A 16,345-nucleotide genomic window follows, 5' to 3' on the forward strand; every position below is an offset into this window, starting at 1 on the left:
TGCCATGACTGCGGTACATGTCAGCAGTAGCAGCGACAACCTGCAGGGCTGAGATGGTGGCAGTAAGGGCGGCAGCCTGTGAGGCCTCATGGTGGTGATAGGGAGTGATGGCACCCTGCAAGGCTTTGCAACGGTGACGGGAGATTGTGAACGACTTTCAGTTGTGAAAGGGCTCTTCTCTTCCAACCCTTTGGCTTTGGGGCACGTAAGAAGAAGATAGTTATGGAGTGAGGTGAGCAACAGATACCTTAGATGAGTTTCATGTTGACTAAAGAACAGCTTAACCCTTGCAAATAATTACCCGCCAATGCTGTTCGAGCAAGTGGCTGCCTTGCTTTCTGTCCAGCCATTTTAGGGCAGGCTCCATTCGACTGTTTGGCCTGGCCAAAACTGTGTCTTTCCGAGTCAGCCAGGGCACCCTGGACTGAGTGGCACTTAGGATGCATATGTGGGTATCTATAGGCTAGTTTTATTTCATTATTATCATTTTGCTATTTATTTCTGCAATGAAAGGCATTGACCCTGACACAATCTAATTCTTAGCATTGGTGTGACACACCTGTGAATAAATGCAGTGGGGCTTACATATGAGTAAATGAGTGTTGTATTTCCATGGCTTAACTAAGAGGGGGACAGCTGCCCCCCATCCAGTAAATAAATAAAAATACAGATAGCTTGGTTCTGTCCCCCTAACATATATCTTGCCCCCCCCCCCCAAATCCTAGCTACGCCCATGATGGCAGCTAAAAAGTAATTAACAATAATGGTGTTCTGTGATTAGAGCAAGGATGGGAGAGTGAGTCTGGCCCCTGAAATAATTTTACCCTGCCTTTTCAGGCAATGGCCAAGTTTTATCTAGAGTGAAATGTTTTATTACCATGTTTTTGTTTTAACTTTTTAATTTCTATCATTTTGTATGTCCAGCTGTGCCTGGGCACGTATACCTTTTATTATTACAGTGGTACCTCGGGTTAAGTACTTTATTCGTTCCAGAGGTCCGTTCTTAACCTGAAACTCTTCTTAACCTGAAGCACCACTTTAGCTAATGGGGCCTCCTGCTGCCGCCACGCTGCTGCGGTGCGATTTCTGTTCTCATCCTGAAGCAAAGTTTTTAACCTGAAGCATTATTTCTGGGTTAGCGGAGTCTGTAACCTGAAGCGTATGTAACCTGAAGCGTATGTAACCTGAGGTACCACTGTATTATTTATTACTAGGTTGCACCAACTTTATTGTGGCACTTGACCATTTGTATGAATAAAAATGATTAGAACACCTCAGAAGCATTCCAGAAGAAAGTCAGACCAAGGTTGACTTGACCCTGCTAGGGAATGAATGATTGTTGAGGTGCCACTGCAGGCATGGTTCCCAGATCCACAGTATGCCCCATCTCAAGTACCAGTCTACTGTGGAAGCAGCAACTTGGCCACACATTTTTGAAGAAACTCCGTGTTTACCTCCTAACATGTAATTTTGCCCTTAGCCATGCTATAGTGCCTCCTAATCTTTTATTGTTGGCATCTGTCTGTCTTGAATGACAATGGTATTCACTTCTGGGGATGAAGTCAAACTGCAGGAGAGTCTTTTTGGCCTGGCAGGCCAGACTCTTATCCTTCTCCCAACCCCCAGTGGCCAATTTTGACAGGCGGGACAACCCACCAGTCAATCATCTGACAAAATGATGGTGCCAGATGATTGACACATGTCAAAGTCCCCTGTGCAGTGCTTCCCAAATGTTTGACAGCCAGCTGGAAGCACCATGCAAATGCTTTGGAAAGCCTTAGGAAATGCTGAGCACAGGGCTGGTAAAAGTGCTTTGTGCAGTGGTTTTCCAGTGCCCACAAGCACCCAGCTGTTGGGCATTTGAGAAGCACTTTGTGCATCAATTGCCTGGCAGCCAGCTGTTTGCCAGGTGCTTGGGAAGCAATGCGCAGCAAGACTCTTCAAAATCCCCTTTACGCAAATCCCACCTTTACCTGTCCCATACCTTATGTCAGGTGTAGGGCAGGATGCATGGCCTGCCTCAAATGACTTCACAGGCCAAATGGTTGGGTTTGGTGGACTGAAGGTTTTCCGTTACTAATTTAATGCAAGCTCTAAAGTTTTTACACTATTCATCTTTTGAGAGGAGATGGCAATGCAATGCTATTTTTAACTTTTCCAAAAAGATGAGGGAAGAGAACTTAACACATTTCATTTATTTCATAAAATTTATATACCTCTTAATTGTAGGAAAAAAACCCCTCAAAGCAGTTTTTGCTTGAAGCCTTTGGGGAAAATAAAGAAGAATTTATTCATCCTTTGAAGTATATAAAGACAAGGTCAGTTTTTGTTCAAGTAGTTTCTTCCCAACCTTTGAAAATTTAAGTGCTTTCTAAATCTAGCAGATACCTAATGGAATAAAATGGCACAATTTTTTGTTTAAGTGATAGATTAATCTTAACAGTTCAGATTAATGGTTAAGATTGATGTTATTAATCTTAACCCTGTGTAATCAGAAGGAAATCCTACTGACTTCAATGGGGCTTTGTGTCGTTTGCCCTCCTAGGTGTGTGACATCATACTGGGTTCATAAGGAAAGGGTTAACTAATTGTAAAATGACCAACCTATAGGAACCCAAGGGGAGGAGTTAGAGTTAGAGTTGTTAAGAAGTCAGTCTGGAGTTAGAGAAGAGAGAGGGAGGATAAGTCTGTGGGTTGGGCTAGTCTGATGCGAGAGAGTGGAGAATCTGTTAAGAGGAGTCAATCAAACAGTTGAGATAATCAGTCAGAAGGTATTAGGAAGGTATAGGCCGGTAAAGAAACGAATATTAAGAAACTGACAAGAAAATTATCTGAGAAACCATAAACTTGTTAATGCTTATAAAATAAACTTGTTTATTTGGTTTAATTTTAACAACTGTCTGGACTCAGTGTGTACCCGAGAGTAATGGGTTGGTGTTAGCGGGGAAGCGAGCACAGTGGTGGCACAGGGATCAATAGACCATCAAATGTCCGGGGACCCTGTGTGATTGCCACAGGCTTATTCCCAGGTAAGTGGGGTTAGTACTGCAGCCTGCGTTCTGATATTGGTCAACATCAGTCTCTGGCAAATCTTTAAGCTGTGAGAGCACAGCAGGGAAAACACAGCACACAACAAAGAAAAGTTTAGCAAATTGAAGCAAAATAAATGTTGGCTTCTTTCAGGGTACTCCTTTCCATGTTGGTATACAAAAGGAACCTTATTTTGAGCTGATTCAACTGTTCCTTCTTAATGCAACATGATTTCTTAGAATTATGAGGTTGGAACAAACCTTGGAATTCATCTAGTCCAACTCTCTGCTGAATGCATGACCTGCAACATAGAATGCTTTGTGCAACTACAGTGTTCCTGACATGCCTCTACTTAAATTCCTCCAGCAAAGGAGAGCCCTCCGCTTGTGGAGGCAACAACTTTCACTGTCAAACAGCTCATACTGTTAGGCAGGTCCTCCTTATGTTTAGCCTAAATCTGCTACCCTGTGCTTTTTCTACCAACTTATTCTCAGTCTTGCCCTCTGAGCAACATAGACCAAGCCTGCTATGTCTTGTGCGTGACATCCCTTTTGACACTTGAAGACTGCCATTGTGCATCCTTTTGACATTTGTCTTCTTTAGGCTACCCAGCTCTTTCAACCATTCTTCAGAGGACATGGTTTCCAGACCCCTCACTATCCTAGTCATTATCCTCTGGATATGTTCCAGTTTGTCAATGTCCTTCTTAAAGGATGCTGTGTTCTTGTGATTGCACATAGTATTCAAGCTTCAGCCCAAACAGTGCAGAACATTTGTAATGAATAATAGCTTCTGTGCCTTTATGGTCACTGATCTCACTGGGGTGGTAATTCTATGTCTGGAATGTAGGTGGACCTTACCTGATTGAATGCACCACATAGAAAACTAGTCTAGCACTCTTCTCATTGACATGCAGTTTTCTATTTGCAGATATATTTTTCTTCTATTTTGTTTAGTATAGAAAAATATTCAAACATGTGAAATCCCGCATGCAGTCTGAAGTGGTGTAGATCAGATTTAGTGCCTGAGTGAGAAGTGGCCCTCCATGACATTATAAGAGAAAAATCTTACTCCTCTGTACCATATTTTTCTGACTGATGCTTTCCTGAATTGATCAGAACCAGTGAGGGCGGTGAAGGTCCTGTGTGAGTGTCTGGAAGCGGTTGGAGGATGGATGGCGGCTAACAGATTGAGGTTGAATCCTGACAAGACAGAAGTACTGTTTTTGGGGGACAGGAGGCGGGCAGGTGTGGAGGATTCCCTGGTCCTGAATGGGGTAACTGTGCCCCTGAAGGACCAGGTGCGCAGCCTGGGAGTCATTTTGGACTCACAGCTGTCCATGGAGGCACAGGTCAAATCTGTGTCCAGGGCAGCTGTTTACCAGCTCCATCTGGTATGTAGGCTGAGACCCTATCTGCCTGCGGACTGTCTCGCCAGAGTGGTGCATGCTCTGGTTATCTCCCGCTTGGACTACTGCAATGCACTCTATGTGGGGCTACCTTTGAAGGTGACTCGGAAACTACAACTAATCCAGAATGCGGCAGCTAGACTGGTGACTGGGGGCGGCCGCCGAGACCATATAACACCGGTCTTGAAAGACCTACATTGGCTCCCAGTATGTTTCCGAGCACAATTCAAAGTGTTGGTGCTGACCTTTAAAGCCCTAAACGGCCTCGGTCCAGTATACCCCATCATTCTGCCCGGACGCTGAGGTTCAGCGCCGAGGGCCTTCTGGCGGTTCCCTCATTGCGAGAAGCAAAGCTACAGGGAACCAGGCAGAGGGCCTTCTCGGTAGTGGCGCCCGCCCTGTGGAACGCCCTTCCAGCAGATGTCAAAGCGATAAACAACTACCTGACATTCAGAAGACATCTTAAGGCAGCCCTGTTCAGGGAAGTTTTTAACGTGTGATATTTTACTGTATTTTTGGTTTTTATGGAAGCCGTCCAGAGTGGCTGGGGAGGCCCAGCCAGATGGGCGGGGTATAAATAATAAATTATTATTATTATTATTATTATTATTATTATTATATTATGTGCTTTGGGCAAGAATCTTTTGGATCTGGGTAATGCTAGTAATCTATTGTTTAGATTTCCACCTGACTGGATGAGGTTGTTTGGACATGATCCAGTTACGGAGGAGTAGATTCATTTTGTTACATTCTGTTATCATTTTGCTATTCCAACATGTGAAGACATCCATAGCCTCTACCTACTAGTGTGGGCAGACAGCAGGCAACTTGGAAACACATCCAACTGTACTGATGTGTACAAGGATATCCGTCTGCAAGTTGAAATGCAGTGGAAAACAGCAACCTCTGTGTTTTATGCTGGCATTGTATACATGGACTGTGTCTTTCACCAGGTGTTTATCCATGCTGCAGTCTTTCCCTGACTCTAATTAATCCAATGGGATGCACAGCCATACTCTCTGTTGAACTGTATGACAGAAAGAGAGAGGGTGTAGTCTAGCATATTCATGGGGGGAAACTGTCAGCCCCTGCCAAGGTCCTGTGGGGAAATAAAGTCATCTGACTCTGCTTTCTCTCTTTCAAGCCAATCAATTGGCAGCAGCACCAGTTGGAGTCAAGCCATTCTCATAGAGGCCTCCAATGGCAGCTGCTGTATATTGCATAATACAAATATACATATGCATGTTAGTAGCATTCTGGTAAATAACATCATGTCTAGTTTGGGCCTTATAGTGTGGGAAATATCTCCCAGTTTATGAAGCTTTGGATGCTGCAAGGAGGGGACAGTTGGGCAATGAGTGCATGATGTAATTCTGGTTGCAAGTTGACTGCGTGGGCTGGAGGTTTGCTAGATGCACAACCTGTTCCTCTTCAAAGCCATATGCCCTTGAAACACACAAAGATGTTTTGCTTTCCTTCTTTCTAAGGAAACTGCACTTCCTGAGACTGTTAAAAACAGAAAAACAACACCTCTAAAAAAGCAGCACTTACAAGTTGACCCCACACCTCTTTGTGGGGACTGGGGCTAAGGAAATAGCACTTCTTATTCCTGAATAAAGCACATTAGCCAAGTCCTGCAGTACAACTAAGTCAATTAAAGCAATCTCCATATTTTCTATTCCTCCCTATCAAATTATGACATTGCATTATTAACTCAAATAGACTTGACGAACTTCCATTACAGCAAAACAAACTTCTTTTTTTTAACACTGTAAAGTGGTTATGCTGAGAATTTTTTAAAAGGTCACTGAACAAGGGTGTTCTGCCATGAACAGCAGCATTTGGTATTTATTCCCTTATTTAGAAAGTTCAATAATGGATGTGGGGCTGAAAACCTCTAGCATTTGGTGACTCGTCCAGAATAGCAAACAGGCAACTTGCTACCTGAGATTTGTTGCAAACCTGTGAGATGACTGCTTTCTTCCATAATGAATCAGATGACACAAGGGGATGGTGAGGAGTGCATGAATCACAGATGATTCATAAAGAGAATTAGGCTGAGCGCAGGAGCAAAAGGGGTCAACACATGGGCCTCACATGGCAAAATGAAACTTCGGGTGCAGCTTACTGAGACAAGAAGAGTTAGCTACTCAGTAGGCAGGCATTGGATCCCAGCTCTGTTTTTAGATAAGATAATAAGAACATGGTAGAAGGTGGAGGTGCTTGTTCTTTCTTGTGAACCCTGTTTCTTCCTTGGAAATGTCCCTCGCGAGGCAGTTTCTTTCCACACAGTCCAACTTTCAGTTCAGAAGTTCAGAATGTAAGATCAGGACAGTGGCCCATCTAGTCCAGCACCCTATTCCTACCAGGTGCCTTCGGGAAACCTGCAGTAGTCAGGACCTGAACGAAAGGGCACTCTCTCTTTCTGTGGTTTCTAGCAACTGGTATACCCCCCAAGTGTGGAGGCAGAGCACTTCCCCCAACAGCATGTAACTGAATATGCTTTTCTCTGCTAAATAATGACTTGTATTTTGGGAATTCCAGGCCTCTCTAGTCAGCTGATATGCCAGAAATATAACCGCTTTTAATATTGTCATCTTGTTTTAATTGATTATCCTTTTTAATTTTTATTACTAGCTGCAGTTGTGGTTTCTAAAAATAAATAAAAAATTTATCCCATTAAGAATTTCTCCCATCTTCTTCATTAATGTTTGCTCTCTTTGGTTTTATTTATTGAATGATTAAATTACCATTAGCAGATGGCAATTGAAGTATATAAAATGCAAATGCCTCCAGTATCAAGCAAGCATATTTTACTGACAAAACCCAATTTACAAGCATGTGGCAATTGCTCTCTGTTTTGCACACAGAATGGAAAATGATAGGGATGCACAGACCATCTCACTTAGATAAATTGAAAATAATTTATTCATCAGATCAAAGTACTGCCAATAGTGCAGTTCGGAATATGGATTGGGAGATGGAATTTGAACATATGGTTTTCAGTTTACTCTTCATCAAGGAGGTGAACTGTCTCTTTTTTTCGCCCACTGTCAGTTTAACAGGAGGCCACCGGGGCATTTGGGGTGGTAAAGAGTAGGTTAGTTTGGATGTGGTGGTTACACGCACCCTTATGTTATGCCAAGAAAAGTATTGGTCTTTAAGACTCAGAGCTTGCATTAAAAACTTGGCACTAAAGCATTGATCTAATGCAGAACAGACCTTTGTGTGTAGAATGAAAAATACCAGAGTGAAAGATACCAGAATGAAAGATGCAAAAGCAGCAAGACTGATTAGTTTTTATTGGACCTTATGTATATTGATAAAAGTGTATGTAATATCCCCAGTCATTTTCATTGTTTCCAGAAAAATCATTGCACTTTCATTTACTTTGCAGCTAGTGCTCAGTACTAGTTCCACCCCAGGAGTCATACAACATATTCAGTACAATCCGGTGGAACAATTCTATATTCACTGGGCACTATTCCCCAAAGAAATACCACAGAGGATTGTAGCCACATTACTGCAAACATATCATTAGGGAGTATACATGCTACCCTAATTCAGCAGTTTCTTATAGAAGCATAAACTTGCTGCCATTGACATTGGGGAGAGAGGAGGGTAACCGTACTGTAATTACCCGGTATTTTATTTGTCACCAAGTCAGCTGTTTGTGGGAAAAACAAGGTGGCACCAAAAGCTGTCCTGGCCTCCTTGCCTGGATGTAATCACCAGCTCTAATCTCCCTTGCTTCAGCGGAGGGTCTGTGTAATGGAAAATACATGGGAAAGTATTGTACTATATCACAAGGAGAGGGTGGCATCTAACAGTTATTTCTCTCATGTTTTATGTTAGCCTTGTATAAGTAACCTGAAATTGCTTAGCTAATAAAAAAATACTTCTAGGCTGCATCTTACATAAAGAATTAACTGTGTGTAGAAATGGATGATGTCATGCGAAGGGGTAGGACCACACCATGCGAATAAGGGTGGTAGGCTTCCCTTACAGGCCATCAAGATAAGACATTGAATAGCTGCCTAGGCAAGTGCATGAAGTTAGCGCAGGAGTAGGGAGATTCCAACAGCAACTTTGACTGGAGGGGTAGGAGGATGTGCTGCTGTTTGGGAAGGAATTTGCCAGCAACTCAACGGGCCATAAGGTGCCTGCTTCTCTAATGCTGGTGCTTCTGTTCTCATCTAGCAAAATAAGCATTATTAAAAATCAAACTGGTGTTTCATTTATTGACTACCTGAATCCAAATAAAACCCCTTCCCCATTGACAAGGAAAACCCCCCTGCTTTTCATCCAGATAGCAAGACAGCCAGAACCTCCACTGATTCTGGTTGTGATGTTAAAAACTAACTTTAAGAACTAGTGCTTGGGCTCGCTTTTCCCTTCTTCCTCCCTTTCTTTTTTTCCTTGTGTGCCATGTGCTTGTAGCTTGTGAATCTGTGGGCAGAAACTGCCTTAGAACTGACAGCCATTTTTGTAAGCCATTCTGACAGCCTTTTTGGCTAAAGGGAAGGGTATAGATGCTGTAAATAAATAAGAGTTTCCACATTATAAAGCTGCTTTCCCCATTGATGTGAATGGGAATTACGGTCATGATCATCTGTCCACTGGCATACAAGTAAGCTCCATTGTAGAACTTGCTTCAGATTAAACATGGGCAGGACTGAGATGTAAGTAAATTAGAAAAGACACATTCCATTGAATGTAAGCCTGTGTAGGGTGTGTATACACAACATTTTATTTTAGGATCAATGTGGACTGAATACTTGGTTTTTTTCCATGTAGTCCACACACCAGTTAGATTTGTTGCGTGTGTTTTTTTGCCTTAGAAGTCTTCCTGAGAAAGTAGTTTCATTCAGAAAATAAAAGTTCATAGGAGATTGATTATGCATTAACCCAGAGTGTCCCCATTTTAAAACAGATGTAGGCAGTTCCAGAAATATGTGTGTATTTAGACATTGGATGACATTGGGGGTGGGCATCTACCAAGAGCACAATCATCACTTCCTTCATCATTAACTTTTAGCATGTGCAGGGAGACAAAGGTATAGATGAACTTATAAAGGGGAGGATTTTAAAACTTATATCAAGTAACCACAACCACCCTTGTGGACAGTAGGATCTAAAAACAATCTAGATTCAAAGAGCATTTTGAGGGCAAGCATGAATGATTCCAGGAAGAGAAGGGGCGGGGGAATTGTGCTGCAAACAAGTTAGGGCAGTGGTAGTGAACCTATAGCACGCATGCCAGAGAAGGCACTCAGAGCCCTCTCTGTGGGCATGCGCACCAGCGCTCCAGCAGAGCCATAGCTTCCATGCTGGGGGTGGAAGGAGGAGGAGATGAGGGCTCGTGCATGCCGTCCAAAGCCTGCGGCACTAGGGCCTGGAGAGCTAGTGAGGGGCTGAGCAGGCATTGACTTTTGATGCACCAGGACCTCCCGCCAGTCTGTTTTTCCTACTCAGGAGTAAGCCGCCTTGAGTTCAGCAGGGCTTAACTCCCAGGTCAGTAATCATATAAAGATGGCAACCTAAGAAGGGGCTGCTGGGTTTACATGTTCGCTGGGGTTTCCCGCGGAAGCCAACAGAGAAATTCATTCTGTGGAGGCTGTGATCAAATGGCAGCTGAAGAAAGGGCAAATAATAATAATAATAATAATAATAATAATAATAATAATAATAATAATAATAATAATATTTATACCCCGCCCATCTGGCTGGGTTTATTTATTTATTTATATTTATTTGTATGTGCACACTCAGGCAATCATTATCTCATATTAAAAATTGGGAGAGGGTGGCTCTTAGTACAGCCCTCCAGTGTACACTAGTGGCCAGAATTGTGGAACCTTCTGGAAAAAATGTATTTCCGAGGTTTGATGGCTCATAGCACCACTTTGTTTTGGAGTAATACCAGTGCTTTTTTTCCTGTGGGGACACAGGGGGACACATACCCCTAAACATTTTGTAAATTTAACGGGAGAAGAAATTCACTGTTATTTATTTTCCCCGATTTGAACTGCATTTATTTTCCCCCGTTGGTGATTTTCTTGAGTCAAAATGAGAGTACCCCTAAACAATTTTTTTTTAAGAAAAAAAGCACTGAGTTATACCATAAAATTATATATCAATGGAAAGATAATCTAATGAGGAATGTAATGCAATAACTTTTATGAAGGATTGTTTATTACAACAGCAGTCATAAAGAAGAAATGTGAAACACACAGAAAAAAATGAGATACTGTACACAGGTTAAATTACCGTGTTGGCATTTTGCGATATATAAGTGGGTTTTGGGTTGCAGTTTGAGCACTTGGTCTCTAAAAAGTTTACCATCACTGAGTTGGGTGTATGCAGTGATACACAGAAAGTCCTTGTTGCACGTTGGAACACAACATGGAGGTTTTTCCTTTTGTAGCATGTGTTGAGACCACCCTGACACTTTGATAAACCTATGCTAGGTTTGTAATCTCCAATTGGGAAAGTGAACTTTTCACTTTACTCCTTGAGGGGGAGCTCTTGTTCATGCAAAGAATCTCACTTAAGTTAACTAAGGGAGAAAAACCCAACAATCCATTAACAGAAGAGCTTTCCAATAAATGGTTTTGTTGAAACTAACCTGCACTGCTCTGCAACCCTTTACTTATGCTATTGGAACTTCTGTATCATTTTCATGCAGAGCTGTAAATATTTGCTATGTTCTTGACATTTCACGTTCTCTGACTTTTTCTGAATTAAAAGAAGTACACACAAGTGGATAATTTGCTCAAATAAAGCCTGCATTATGGTTTAATAGAGTCTCTACTTCATTTAAATATTAATATTATTTTTGGATCATTTTAGTTTATGCTTTTCAGCCACAACTTTTGAGCTGAATAAAAATATTTCCAATGTTCAGATTAATTTATTTAAAATAATGGCATAAATCAGAAGTAGCAACACCTGTGGATTAAAAAAAAACATTATCAAGAATAATATAAATTAGTTGAAAAGAAATGAAAAAGAGAAAAATGCAACCCTCACACAATACGGCTAATTATAAACATCCTCATCAGACCAGGCAGTTGCCCTGTAAATATAACAGTATATTGAGACTGATTCTGAAGTGAAGATGTGAGATAGGTCTAGGCCCCACCCCATTTACATGGGTAGAGCTCCTCTTTGCATGACCCAATCATGGCCACTCATTGCCTGAAAGAGCACTATGCATATATATGTGAGTTGAAGAGGTACCTTTGTACCTGTGTGTACAACTAGTTGAGTTGCACAAATCAAATGCCTTTCATACAAACACTTGTCTGTGTGTAGAGACAACTGGTACCTGAGTTCAGTGTAATGTGTGAACCAGACTAGTTGGCATGAGTACGGTAGGTATTACAACAGTGGTTTTAAAGCGTGTAGCACTCCACACTGGTGTGGCAGGAAAGGATGGCGAGTGTGGTGGGAAGATTCAAGAACAATCAAATAAACATTTAAACATTTCAGTGTAGTATAGTACAGGCAACCCCCGATTTGCTTGGGGGTTGTGTTCCGGTCTTCGTGCGTTTTGGAAGAGCACACATAAGCTCTCCATCCACCTCCATTACATCCCGTTGCACCCCTGTCATGCCCTCTTCTGGGTCCAAAAATGGCCCACGCATGGTTGAGCGTTCTTTGAATGTACAGTCATAGCTCGTGTTGTGATTGCTTCATGATACATTTTTTCAGGTTGCGTCCCGCAGCGACCCGGAGGTACTGGAAAGGGTTACTTCCGGGTTTCGCCGCTCGTGCATGCGCAGATGCGCAAAATGATGTCACATGCATGCGCAGACGCGGCGAATCATGACCAGCACAGACACAGGTTGCGTTCTGCTCATGTTGTGAACGGGACTCCGGAACGGATCCTGTTCGCAACCAGAGGTACCACTGTATGCAAAACAGGAGAGCCTGTATAGTATAGTTTCTTCTTCTTCTTCTTCTTCTTCTTCTTCTTCTTCTTCTTCTTCTTCTTCTTCTTCTTCTTTTGATATACAACCAGAAACACTATCCATGCCTCTCTTCAAGAGCGTTAGCTATTCTTCTACAGTTCTCCATGTCATGTCATTGTGAACAGGGATTTTAAACTCTGAGAAATATGCAAGATCAGAAGAAAGAAAGACTTCTTTGTGTTGATGTGGTGATTTGTTTATCTCAAATAAGATAATATTGTTTAAAATAAATGAGATTACCCACCAAAAACAAGCTCACACCTCTCACTGAGTTTGTATACATACTTAAGGTACATAAGTAAGAGGTTTGTTTATAATTATATTTTAGGAATGATTCACGTTCTTATGTAGCTGCATTGTTTTATCATTTCTAGATGGCCCATGGTCATATTGTAAAGTAGTTGGGTTCTGTGTTATAAATGAAGCACGGCTAGGAGTTGTTTCTGTTTTCAAATATATTTCTTATCCATAAAAAATCAGTGTGGTGCAAGCAAATTTTTATTCTGAAAATGTGGCCCAGAGAGAAAAGTTGGAGAACTACTGCATTAGAGAATGGTGCCATTGGCAGGCAGGGTTTGCTCTGTGACCCTTCCACATCTTCTTTCAACATGTGGAAGGGTTTCTGTGAATGACCTTTCTAGGGAGAAAGGGAACAGAGATTTTCTACACTCTGATCTTTAGGATGCTGTCACCAACTTCTCTTGTCTTTGAATCAGCTGATGTATTGTGCTTTGTGATGGGGCCGCACTCTGACCTACATGCTGTTGAGAATGAATAGTCTGCTTGACCTGAGGTGCAGGTCATATATTGCTCTTCAGGATTTTTGAACTGATTGGGTAATATATCGCTTGATAATCATGTTACATTTTCTAATATATTTTGAGTTAGAGTTTAAAGAGAATATCTATATAATTTATTACCACATTAGAAGTAAATGAAATCCATTAGAATCATTGGTACCATACATAGGTCAAGATGATGATGAAGTTGTTTGCATGATTTTCTAGAATATTTTAGCTGAATTACACTTTAGTTGCCTAATGCAGCAAAAAATCTAGCTAGGTCATGCCCACTAATGGGTAAATTGAAGAGTCTGAACCTTGTAAATAGGTCACACTTTGCTAAAAGTGCAATAATTCTAATTGATAAAATAATGTTTTGCAGAGTGCTTTTCAGTCTCAGAAAAGATCTGGAGGGTACCACAAAGGACATTTGTCCTTCCCTGGTGACTTACAAAATTGACCTCAAAATTTTTTCTTTTTTAAAAAAGTCTTTAATTTACTTCCAGAAGCTGGAACTGCTAAGTTACTGAAAACAGTTAAATGCTTTACTTATTATTTACTCACTAAAACACACCATCATTCAGCATAATATATTAGCTCCTGTTTCAGAAACTAATATTGGAATGACAATCAAAGAAAAATGTGTTATGTGCAACCCAAATCTCCAAGTGTCAAGAGACTCCAGAGGTGCCAGTTCATATCCAGGACATATTTTTCTTGGAATTAAAGAAAGCAGAGACTATGATATCTTTAGGACATATGGTTCGTGTGCTTGCTTGCTTGCTTGTTTGTTTGTTTAATAAAGTTTGTTTGTTTGTATATGCTGCTTAATTGTAAAAAAAAGCCCATTAAAGTGGTTTACAAAAAAGACAAAACAATGTAAGTGAGAAAAAGTCACAAACATACTTTAAAACATACAATAGTTAAAACACTAAAACAAATAAAATGACCTCAATCTACACATATATACAACCTGAGCGTAGGATGGTGGGCCTCACAGAATAAATATTCACATTGCTTCTCCTTTCGGATTCCAGGAGAGCCCCAAAGTCCAGCACAGAGCAAGACACACTTCTAGCTCCCATCCAGCTTTGTAGCTCTTTCACACAACAGCTCTTTTATTCTCCTCTGTATCAGCCAGGTGTGGGGAGTGAGGAAAAGACCCATCCATTTTTTTCTATCACATAGAGCAACTTATTTGGATATGCTAAATTGTGGTCTTTAACAAGCCAGTCAACCTTATTACTTTGACCATGGAACTGGTTTGGCAAGCTTCCTCTTAGACATTCTACCCTCAGGTTGTAGGTTTGGAAAGGGGACCCAGGGTTCTATCCTGATACCCCAAACTCTCAACATTTATATCCCCACCCTGGTCCCTGCAAATTCCTTTAACTGCTGATGCCTCTGTTCCAGTGTCATAACATGAAGCAGTGTCATAAAATGTGTTGAAAACAGTACATTTACCACCAAGAAAGAGAAAGAGCCACCTGATCTGAATTGTGTGTGTGTGTAATGGAGGTGCTCCACTAATTTCTGTCCCAAGGTGAAAGTATCTTGGGAACAAAAGAGCATGTCCTTCCCATCCATTGCCAGTAATGGCTCCTTCCCCAAGTTATTCTAGGTAGTTTTTAGCTAAGCTGGTGTTGGTGGAGGAAGATGGGTGCTGGCAGAGGGTTTCCCAAATTGCTGCCGGTGGAGATGTGCTGAAGAACTGGTCTGCTGTAGGGAAGGGAAAGGACTGACAAATCCTATTCCTTCTGTTCCTATGGAGTATATTTTCAGGGATCTGCCAGCTTCCATGTTCTAAGGCTTATGTTTATAACACCAAAACTGAACACAAACAAGTTTTGTTTTGGCAAGCCTATCTAGACATGCTAACAAGTTGTAATATATCTGTTTTTACATTATGCTGATTTTATTTGTATATTGATACTTGCTTTAGATTGTTCTATAGTCACTGCTTAGGGATTCTTTGATTAAGCAGTTTATTAAAGCTCTGTTGAGTCACCTACAGTTATCTGTAGCATCAAACTTGCCAGACCTCTTTGACCAGAGAAAACAGTGGGGCTAATCCTACCAGTGGGACCCATGACTCTATGGTGCCATCTTCAACAGTTGACTGATTCCATCCTGGACAATCATTTCCCAGAGTTAAAACAAATTTTCTAGTGCCGAGGCATTTGCTACTGTGGCAGCAGGTTAATATATGGCATTCGGCAGAAGACACATTCTTCCATTTCTCTGAAATCCCCTTTAGACCTCCTCTATATAGTGAAACTTCCTCATAGGCATCCTGAAAATTTAATTAGAATGCCGGCTGCATCCCTTTGTACCCCTCCGCTTTAATATCTCTAAATGACATCTTTTATTAGCTCGGTTAGTGAAACATGACCATGTCCTCCCTGCAATAGGCTGCCCATTCTTAATCAAGACATGCTTCTTTCTTTAGTGTTCCCAACTGATATCTAAAAATAGTGCCCAAGCCTTTCTGTGAAATTGAAGTTAAACTAACTGGTCTATAATCTTCTGGAGCTCCCTCTGGACATCCCTTAATTATGACATTAAACTGGCCAATTTCCAACCTACAGGGTTCCTTCTCAAAATCACATTAACAGAGTGTTAATGGATCTCTCCTAAATTGCCTTTAGCAGTTAGTTTCTTTCTTCCACCCACAGAATCCTTGGACTTGTTTGTCTTTACAATTTTATTAAAACACATACAGACACCTCTGTTACACTTCTTCCCAGTGGAAAAATGTTACATAATTACCTGTGTCCAAAAAAAAAAAAAAAAACCAAAACCAAAAACAAAGGGAAGTCATGGTGACTAAGGAGCCCATCCAGTCCTTCCGCCTTAGGGCTCAAATAGCCCCCAGATTTTAAAAGGTTGGCCAGAACTGAGGGAACTTGCATAAATATTCCACACAATTGTGCCTTATTCAGTGTACTATTTTTTATTCTGTAGTAATGAGATACCCATCATTAGGCATCGTGCTATATATTAACGCAGTGCCCATTGGTCCTTGGCAGTGGAGACTATCATCCAACTCTGTTGGATGGGTCAGACTATGCCATTACGTATACTTTACGTCAAACTGCAGTATCCCTTTTTTGACCATGTGTATGTTTCTGTTCAAATAAATATAGAAT

At 41.3% G+C, this 16,345-nt stretch overlaps 1 protein-coding gene across 2 annotated transcripts in view; it reads left to right on the plus strand.

Moving 5' to 3' along the window:
• The first annotated feature begins 2,232 nt into the window (after nt 1-2,232).
• LOC310760342 (uncharacterized protein) overlaps nt 2,233-16,345 on the plus strand; it is a 140,977-nt gene continuing 126,864 nt past the window's right edge. Inside the window, exon 1 of one of the 2 annotated variants that reach the window (XM_083608712.1) lies at nt 2,233-2,318. The gene's annotated coding sequence lies outside the window, so the exon portion shown is untranslated. The remainder of the gene's footprint in view (nt 2,319-16,345) is intronic. The other variant, XM_083608714.1, reaches the window with a different exon arrangement.

Source organism: Podarcis filfolensis (genome assembly GCF_964270895.1).
Source record: "Podarcis filfolensis genome assembly, chromosome: 3".
NCBI classification, from domain to species: Eukaryota; Metazoa; Chordata; class Lepidosauria; order Squamata; family Lacertidae; genus Podarcis; species Podarcis filfolensis.